Raw genomic sequence first — 9058 nt, 5'->3', positions numbered from 1 at the left:
AAGTTTTGACTTAATAGAAAATCATTTAAAATTGATAGTATGATGTGATCCGTATAAATGATAAACTCCTTTGTAGTTAATGATAGTAGTATTATCAATAGTTTGGGTTTAAAATTTATCTATTTGGAGTAACTGGTATGTTAGTTCTCTTCCCCAGCTTTGCATAATTTTATATGTTAAAGGTAAAAAATACATCTTATTATTAAAATGCTAATTTAATTGAAGATCTAATGTGAACCACTAACTTCCAATATTAAGGTCACTATATTTCTGTTATTGATACATTTAATACTTTTTATGTTGATTCATTTGTAAATTAGTGGAGGAAATTACTTAATTGTTTATCTCAGAGCCAATATTCTTAGATTGTCATAGATTATCTAGGTTGGCATGGCTGCTCTTTACTGTGAAATTAACTTTCAAACTAATCAGGATACTCTTTTCCACTGTCCAGTTTACTATTTACCTACTCCAGTTTTTTTTTGTTTTTAATAATAATGCATTTTGCTTTGCTTTTCCCTTAACTACTTTCCCCCCACAATTATTTTGGCAGTGAAAGTAGTCTTAATAACAGATATTCTTGCCCAAAAAAGCTATTAAGTAGATGTATATGGAAGACCAGCGTAATTAAATGTTTTGATTAGGCTCCAGATTAATGTCTATAGATTTTCTGGATGAACAGCTGGTTTAGTTTGACCATATGTAGTTACTGTCCTTTATAAAAATAATTTTCTTTCGCCGGGACCGGTTTGGCTCAATGGATAGAGCGTCGGCTTGGGGACTGAAGGGTCCCGGGTTCGATTCCGGTCAGGGGCATGTGCCTTGGTTGCAGGCATATCCCCAATGGGGGGTGTGCAGGAGGCAGCTGATCGATGACTCTCTCTCATCGATGTTTCTGACTCTCTATCTCTCTCCCTTCCTCTCTGTATAAAATCAATAAAATATATTTAAAAAAAAAAAATAATAATTTTCTTTCATCTGACTCATTCCCAGTCTTTGGTTTTCCTAATCCATTCATTGTGTTGTAAACCCAATCTTTTAATCACAATGAGCCTCTGGATTGAAAAATCTGTTTGTATAAAACCCTAATATACAAATAGACCAAACAGCAGAACAACCAAACAACTGGTTGCCATGACGTGTGCTGATCACCAGGGAGTGTGTGTGAACATGGTGGGCATTAGCAGCAGGCAGCAAATTGCAGAACATGGCTGGCATGGGCTGTGGCAGGATGGTAGAGCACTTGAGCGGGGCGCCAGACCAAGGCGGGGCCAGGGTGAGTCTCTGGTGGTTACTGAAAATTCTTTACTACGTGCCACAGCCACAGTTCTGCCCAGTGCTCATACCTGCTGCCAGCGCTGGCTCCACTCGCACCCACTGCCAGCGCTGGAGCTTCCACTCACACCCAGTGCCAGTGCCTGGTGCCAGCCCCAATCACTTGGCGCTGTCAGTGGGTGTGAGCAGCAATTGCCAGCCCTGACCGCCCCTGAGGGCTTCTCCACCTGCCCCTGTTCCTGAGGGGTGATTGGGGCAGCAGCTGCTGCTTGCACCTGCTGACAGTGGCGCTAGCCCCGCTTGCACCTGCTGCTGGCACCGGCCCCAATCACTCTGCACCATCAGCTCATGGGAGCAGTGGCAGCTTGAGAGGGGCTGCCAGCAGACAGGGGACTGGGGGCTGTGGTGGGAGGGGCTGGGTGGGGGTTCAGAGGATGGGCTGAGACCTGCCCCTGTGGCACCACAGCCTCATGGCCCACAGTTCCTTTCAAGATGTATGAATTCATGTTTTGGGCCCCTAATAATAATTATAAATGCCATCGTTTAATTATTTTAATACATTGTAGAAGCTGAGATTTTATGTATTTTTGAATTATTATGGCTGTTTTCAAGTTGTATATATTACTAGAATAGCAAAATGAATTCTTATATACTTATCAACTCATACATTCTTATTTTATCTATACTTCCCTCCCCCTCCCATGTAGCCTATCTCAGACATCATACATTTTATCCATTTCCTCAAGGAGATTATTGACACATAATTGATAAACTGGAATGGATGAAGTCCAAAAATCCTTTTGTGTTTTCAGAAGTAATTGGTAATGAAGAATCTTTGTTAGGAGGAATGAATTTTCTATGGGAGTTCAAAAACTGTGTCACATGATAACAACATTACTAAGACTCTGCAGTGTGTGACATGCTCTCACAGCAGCTACACAGTAAAACTCTGAAATTGTCATCTTTCTGTGATTCTTGATTGCAAATTTTTAATTGAAATGGTAAAAGTTTTTATTTACATAATGCCATTTCTGTTTTAAGTGAAAAAATTCCTTATAATCTATAATAATAAAAGCATAATATGCTAATTAGGCAGAGGCAGTTAGGGGTGATCAGGCAGGCAGGCAGGCGTGTGGTTAGGGGCGATCAGGCAGGCAAGTGAGTGGCTAGGAGCCAGCAGTCCTAGATTGCACATGGAATGTCTGATGGGTCCTGGGTTGTGAGAGGGTGTGGGCTAGGCTGAGGGACCCCCCACCTCTGTGTATGAATTTCGTGCACCAGGCCTCTAGTGAATAATAATAAGTACCACAGTGAGCAATTATGAGTTTAATAGACACATAGGAGTTGGAAAAATATTGGTTTTACTTGTTTCTCAGTTGAGATACAGTGCACCTTAGCTGTGACAAATTGAGAGGACGTACTCTCTTGCATTGCCTACCAAATACACCTAAACTCATATGCCTTTTTCTTCAAATCGTGTTAGTTTCCTGATGAAAGAGCCTATATGTTAGTATTTACAGAGCATCAAGGTGATAACTGTATTATTGGAGATTATGTATTTCCATAGTCTTCACTAGTTTATATTTTGTAATAACTTATATTAGGACACATATTAAATGAAATTCTGTGTAAAAGGTGTATGATTCATAGGAATTTCCTTCCCAGCTTTTTAAAAAGCTTTAGACCATATGAAAAAAAATTAAATGACTACAATGCTTACTAAAAGCATTTCTAACACCCATCTCCTTTTATGGTGGTCATTTAAAATGAAGGCGATAAGAGTCATGTTATTCTTTCTCTTTTTCACCCTTTCAAGATTGGATTTTGCTTGAGAAGAATGGACACATTTGTATAAAGGGATGCATATAACAGATCTTTCTAATAGAGTACCATTTCATTAATTTGCCTTTTAACTCAAAATATACTATAATACAAAGAAGTGATATTAGAAAGGCAAGAACATCATAATATTTTAAATTCTGTTTTATGGGGAGAGAGGCTGATGGGAAGGAATAACCTAGGTCTATATCCTTACAATTAATTATATTTCCTATTGATGATTTTGGGTAGACAGTAAGCAATTTTACAAATTTAAGAACTGTTAAACTTTTAAGTCAGCATTGTAAGGACTAGTCTATAGGATTATTTTATAGGTGGCTTTAAGTTAAGCCTTGAGATTGAACCAGTTTTAGAGACCAAATAAATATATTTAAAGTACCTTTCACATAACTGATTTAATAACCAATAAAATTACATTCTAGATTTATTGAAAGCAGAACAGTTTACTGGATTTATTATTATTATTTTTTTTCCTATCTCAAAGAACCAACTAGTAGAGATTTGGTGTCCACTACATTATAATGCAATTAAAAGTGAAAGTAAATAAAGACTTTGTTATTACAGTTCTGTCTTATATTCTGCATAGTTAGTCTTTGCCCTGCTATGAGTATAGTCCCTGGGGACCAAAGTGACATCTTTCTTGTTTGAAAAAAACTAATGTGCATGTTATTATGTGCATTAATAGTGATTCTTAATTAGAACTTTAATAAATGCATCAAGTGTTTGTTTCTATTATTAGCTTTGGTATTTATCAACAAATGGGTATATGTAGCTGCAAAAGGCACATATAGATATATATGTATTGTATTTTAGCTGGGTGACTGTATTTGTGCCTTAATGTATTCTGTGAGAATACATTTTTTTCAGATTCCAAAAATATTTTTAAAAAGTTGGAGATAACTGAAAGTACCCTTGTATTCTGAATCTCAGAGCAATTAAGATAAAATGCTTTAAATTTTTTGTAGAGCCATTAAAAGTTGGGCTTAGAACCAATCTTTGGTAAATCAATAGTCCAAAACACCAGGAGAAGGGCTCTGTAATATTGAATCATAATAGCATTATTCAGTCACAGAATTTTGAAATTTGACATTACTTTTGTTACAGGGAACTGGAAAATAGAGTCCATTAAGTAAATAATAGTTACAGTTGGTACCCACATTTTTGGACATTACATCTCTACTTGTTCTTAGCTTTCTAGTTGACACCATTACCATTTCTGTCATCTTTATTATATTTATTGTATTGATTTCCTAAAATGCAAACATAGGAGAGCAGCAGATACACACCAGGCATGAAATGTCAGGATGTATTTCTGACTTAATACATAAGTGATGGTTATTTTTGAAACCCCTTTTATAACTCCACATAGGTAATTGTTTTCACTGTTTTCCTTTGAAGTGGAAAGTGCTTTGATAATTGCCACAGGTTGCTTTTTGAGTTAGCAGCAATTTTCTGGATGTTTTAGTCTTTCTGAGAGGCTGCTATTATCGATTTGAATATGCAGAGGTAATGAGAATAAAGGGGAGAAATAATAGGACAGGTCTTTAAAAAACGTAGCAGTTATTTATGGTGTCCTCAACAGGAATTCAACTTTTAGCTCTTCTCATTCCATATTATCTTTAATTCCTACTTTTCAATTCAAGAAGAGAAATGAATGACTCTCTTTACCTCAGTATAAATATCAATATGTATGTGTGGCTTCTGAAATTTTAAAAGCCTGTGCCAGATGCAGCTATTTGAAATAATGTTTTCAATAATGTAAGAGAAATAGCATGTTTATAAAGTAAAGGAGAAAAGGCAAGCTACAACATTTATGTCATGATTACTGTTTAATAAAAGCATAGGGGCAAAAAACAGTAAGAAAATGTCCTGAGATATGTACTGTCGTTATATTTGGATGGTAAGCTATGTTATTTTTTCTATTCTTTCTGGTTTTGTGAGTCCATCTATTTCTTGAGTGTATTTAGCTTTTACAGTAGGGAAAAAAATGAATTCAAAAGACTCTAGGAACTCTTTATATTCAATATTATTAATCCCTATTTTTTTGTTTAACAAATATGGGAATTGAACCTTAAATATTTTAAGTCAGAATATATATGTGCATTCATTCATGCACATATAAAAATATAAAAGATTTTTTTTCTTTGAGTATGGGTCTACTTATAGGAGTTCTACATTACTTTTGTTTTATAAAGCACATTAATAATACTTAGTCTGTATTTTCCTCTTTAGGTTTCCTTAAAACAACAAAAATAATTTAAGACCTTTGCAAAGCAATTTAGATCTTCAGATTTTTCTTCTTCAAGTTTTTGCAATTATCTTGTCAATATCTGATTCAAGAACAATTTTTACTGGTCTTCCCTGAGTACCCAATTTGAATTTCAACAAATTTCTTACTCTTTGCACTCATGTATCATTGACATACAATTACAATATTAGATACTAAAGTCCTGGTGCATGAAAATTCACCAGGCCTATTCCCTCTCACAGTCTGGGAGCCCTCATGGGTGGGAGGAAACCTGGTGATCAGGGGAAGGCGACACCCCCATCACACCTCTGCTGCTGCCACTGCTGGCAGCACAAGCCTTGGGTGTCCCTTGTTGTCTGGGCAGCCGACATCCGAGGCTTGCCTGCACCTCAGGGTGGCCCTGGGCAGCTGGGGGTGGGTCCAGCCACACCATTCACTTTCCCACCCCTCCCTGCAGGGCTGAAAGAACTGGGGGACTCTGGTGGGGCTGAGGGGACTGGGCACCGCCATCTTTGTGTTGGTGTGATGATCAATTTGCATATTTTCTCGTTATTAGATAGGATAACTGGTGTAAACTATTTGGGAACAAACAGTTAATCAAAAGGTGAACTTCATGAAACTAACAACTTTATTATTTTTTTTTTAACTATATATATTTAAACAGTATATATGCTTTTTTGTGGGGAAGTTGGGTCTGGCTTTTCTCATCCAGCATGAAAGTGGACATTTTTTCCTTATTTCCATCTTAGAATAAAAAGATCCAGTCTTTCGATAAAGAATGTTGTTAACTGCAGATTTTTCAAAGATATTCTCTTTTCAGTTTGGAGAAGCTCTATTACTAGTTTGCTGTGATTTTTATCGTGAATGGATGTGGATTATGTCAAATGCTTTCTCTGCATGTATTATGATGATTGTATGTTTTCTTTTCTTTTTAGCCTTTTAACCTAGTAAATTGCATTGACTTTTGAATGTTAAACCAACCTTGCATAACCAAAGAACAACCAAGTCCCAAGTCTTCCAAAAGAAATTGCTAAGTCTCCCAACTCCCAAGACTTCCAAATTTATGAGCCTGTTTAAAAACTGTATCAATAGGAGCCATTACAAAGTATATTAGAACCACACTGGAACTTGTCTAATACATTTCTGTTAACTCTGGTTTATGACCCTGTTGGTATCATTCGCCATTTCATCCATAACCAACATAGAAGAATTCTCTGTAGCATGCCAAGTTGCTGTGCTCGGAGATTGAGCATCCATTTATGAACCAGGAGGTCGATTCCTGATCAGGGCACGTGCCTGGGTTACAGGCTCAATCCCCAGTAGGGGGTGAGCAGGAGGCAGCGCATCAGTTATTCTTATTATTGATGATTCTGTCTCTCTCCCTTCCTCTCTGAAATCAATAAATATATATTTTTAAAAAATTAAAAATAAAAAGAATTCTGTGTGGCATAATTTCTCAACTTCAGAGGCCATTTTATTTCTAATGGAGTCCCAGTTTCTTTCTCAAATTTGGCTTTTCTTTTTTCTTTCTGTTTACTTTCTTTTCTTTTTCTCTTTCTTTTTTTTTTTCCCTCCCTCCCTCCCTCCCTCCCTCCCTCCCTCCTTCTCTTCCTTCCTTCCTTCCTTCCTTCTTTCCTTCCTTCCTTCCTTCCTTCCTTCCTTCCTTCCTTCCTTCCTTCCTTCCTTCCTTCCTTCCTTCCTTCCTTCCTTCCTTCCCTCTGTAGCCTAAGATAAACTGGAACTAATAAGTCGAAGTAAAACAAAGTCTAAGTAACCTTGTTCCTAAATTTTAATTATCCTTAAAATTTAGAAACAAGGTTACTTGATGGGATTTCCTAAAATTATTTAAAAATTTAAATCCCTATTTATAATTATAAAATTGATATTTGCCCATTAAGAGTAAATGATCTATACTCCCCAGTGAAACTGGAGAAAGTTGGAAGTCAGGAGTATCTGTTTTAACAAATTCTGCAAGTCATTCTGATGCATGCTCAAGTTGAAAACCACTGCTCTAGAATATGATGTATTTTAAGCTCTAGTGAAATAATTGCCAGCTTTCAGCATCGCTAATTCTAATTTTCAAACAGCTGCTGCATTGGGTTTTAGTTAATGATCTCCAAACCCAGCTGGAGCTGAGTCCTAGTTACTCCTATTCTTTTTACTTGCAAGTCAGTGAAGTACCAGGTGCAGTTGTTGAAGTGTGAAAATAATTCAGTTTTGCAGATAGTATTGGCATTTCATTCTTGACTTTGAAAATGCTTTTCTCTTTTTGATTTGGTATTTATTTCAATAATCAAAGCACATCTATTTCAATGGCAGTTTGAACTTCTGCTAAAAGTTTAGGAAATTTCTGAATCTTCTTACCAGTTTAATATCAAAATTAATATTTTAGCTGGGTTACAAAGCTTACATATAATTAGTCCCTCTTTGTATTTTTTCTTCAGCGTTTTCATTTAAAAAACTTTTTTTGTCCCTTCTCTGAATAATTTTCTTTTCACCTTCTTCACATCTGTCACATTATCATATCTTTATTTTTACTTTAAGAATTCCTAGTAGAGCCGAAACCGGTTTGGCTCAGTAGAGCATCAGCCTGTGGACTGAAAGATCTCAGGTTTGATTCTGGTCAAGGGCATGTACCTTGGTTGCAGGCACATCCCCAGTAGGGAGTGTGCAAGAGGCAGCTGATTGATGATTCTCTCTCATCGATGTTTCAAACTATCCCTCTCTCTTCATCTCTGTAAAAAATCAATAAAATATACTTTAAAAAAAAGAAAAAGAATTCCTAGTAGAGATTTATTTCATTAAATATATTATATAGTGATAAGGCCCAAATATATGCTTTGTGAATTACCAAACTCATCAAACCCTCAAAAAAATATACCAAAGGCATATCAGTAAAATGTGGAGCAAGGAAATGTGTCTCATAACTGCTGTATATGTTGAAATGAACTAAATATGGATAGTTATAAGTGGACAATATGATAAAAAAAACAAAACAAAATATTTATTAGTAGTTAAGCACATGATTTAGCATTCATGTTACAGGATTGTTTTTGTTGATCTTATGTGTTATAAGTAGGTAGTGTGCTGAAAGAGGTCAAAGTCTATTGTTCTCCAAAGTCTGCTTTGATGTTTATTTTTAACTAGGGGCCTGGTGCACGGCTTTGTGCACTGGTGGGTTCTTCAGCCTGGCCTGTGGGGATTGGGTCGAAACCCGCTCTCTGACATTCCCCACGGGGTCCCAGATTGCAAGAGGGTGGTTCTTGGGTGACCCACCCTGGAATTGGGTTCCCACCTCTCTGGTTCTGGGTGCGTCACCCGAGAACCGCAGCTGCCAAATCACCACAACTCTGCAGCTCCTATGTTGAGCATCTGCCCTCTGGTGGTCAGTGCACATCATAGTTACTGGCTGGTTGGTGGGTCGGCTGGTTGGTCAGTTGCTTAGGCTTTCATATATGCTATTCTTTGTCTTCATGATTTCATTCACTCTTTTGACATCAGTTGCAGACTCCTAAATTTCTATCTTTAGTTCAAAACTTTCTCCTGGGATATGTCTTCAGCACTCTACATATTATTACTGGATGTTCTATGGACACCTGAAACTCACTGTGTCCAAAAACTGATAATACCAGTTTTTCTTGCACTAAACCTGTGAGTGTGTACAGAACCTATTTTTCTCTTGGTCTTGACCCCATA

At 36.9% G+C, this 9058-nt stretch overlaps 1 protein-coding gene across 2 annotated transcripts in view; it reads left to right on the top strand.

Annotated features, from left to right (window-relative positions):
- HS2ST1 (heparan sulfate 2-O-sulfotransferase 1) overlaps positions 1–9058 on the top strand; it is a 154408-nt gene that overhangs the window by 102244 nt on the left and 43106 nt on the right. The gene's annotated exons all lie outside the window — the stretch shown is intronic.

Source organism: Pipistrellus hanaki (genome assembly GCF_964339955.1).
Source record: "Pipistrellus hanaki genome assembly, chromosome: 2".
NCBI classification, from domain to species: Eukaryota; Metazoa; Chordata; class Mammalia; order Chiroptera; family Vespertilionidae; genus Pipistrellus; species Pipistrellus hanaki.
The sequence above is the reverse complement of the archived record's forward strand: the minus strand, read 5'-3'. Positions and strand labels throughout refer to the sequence as shown.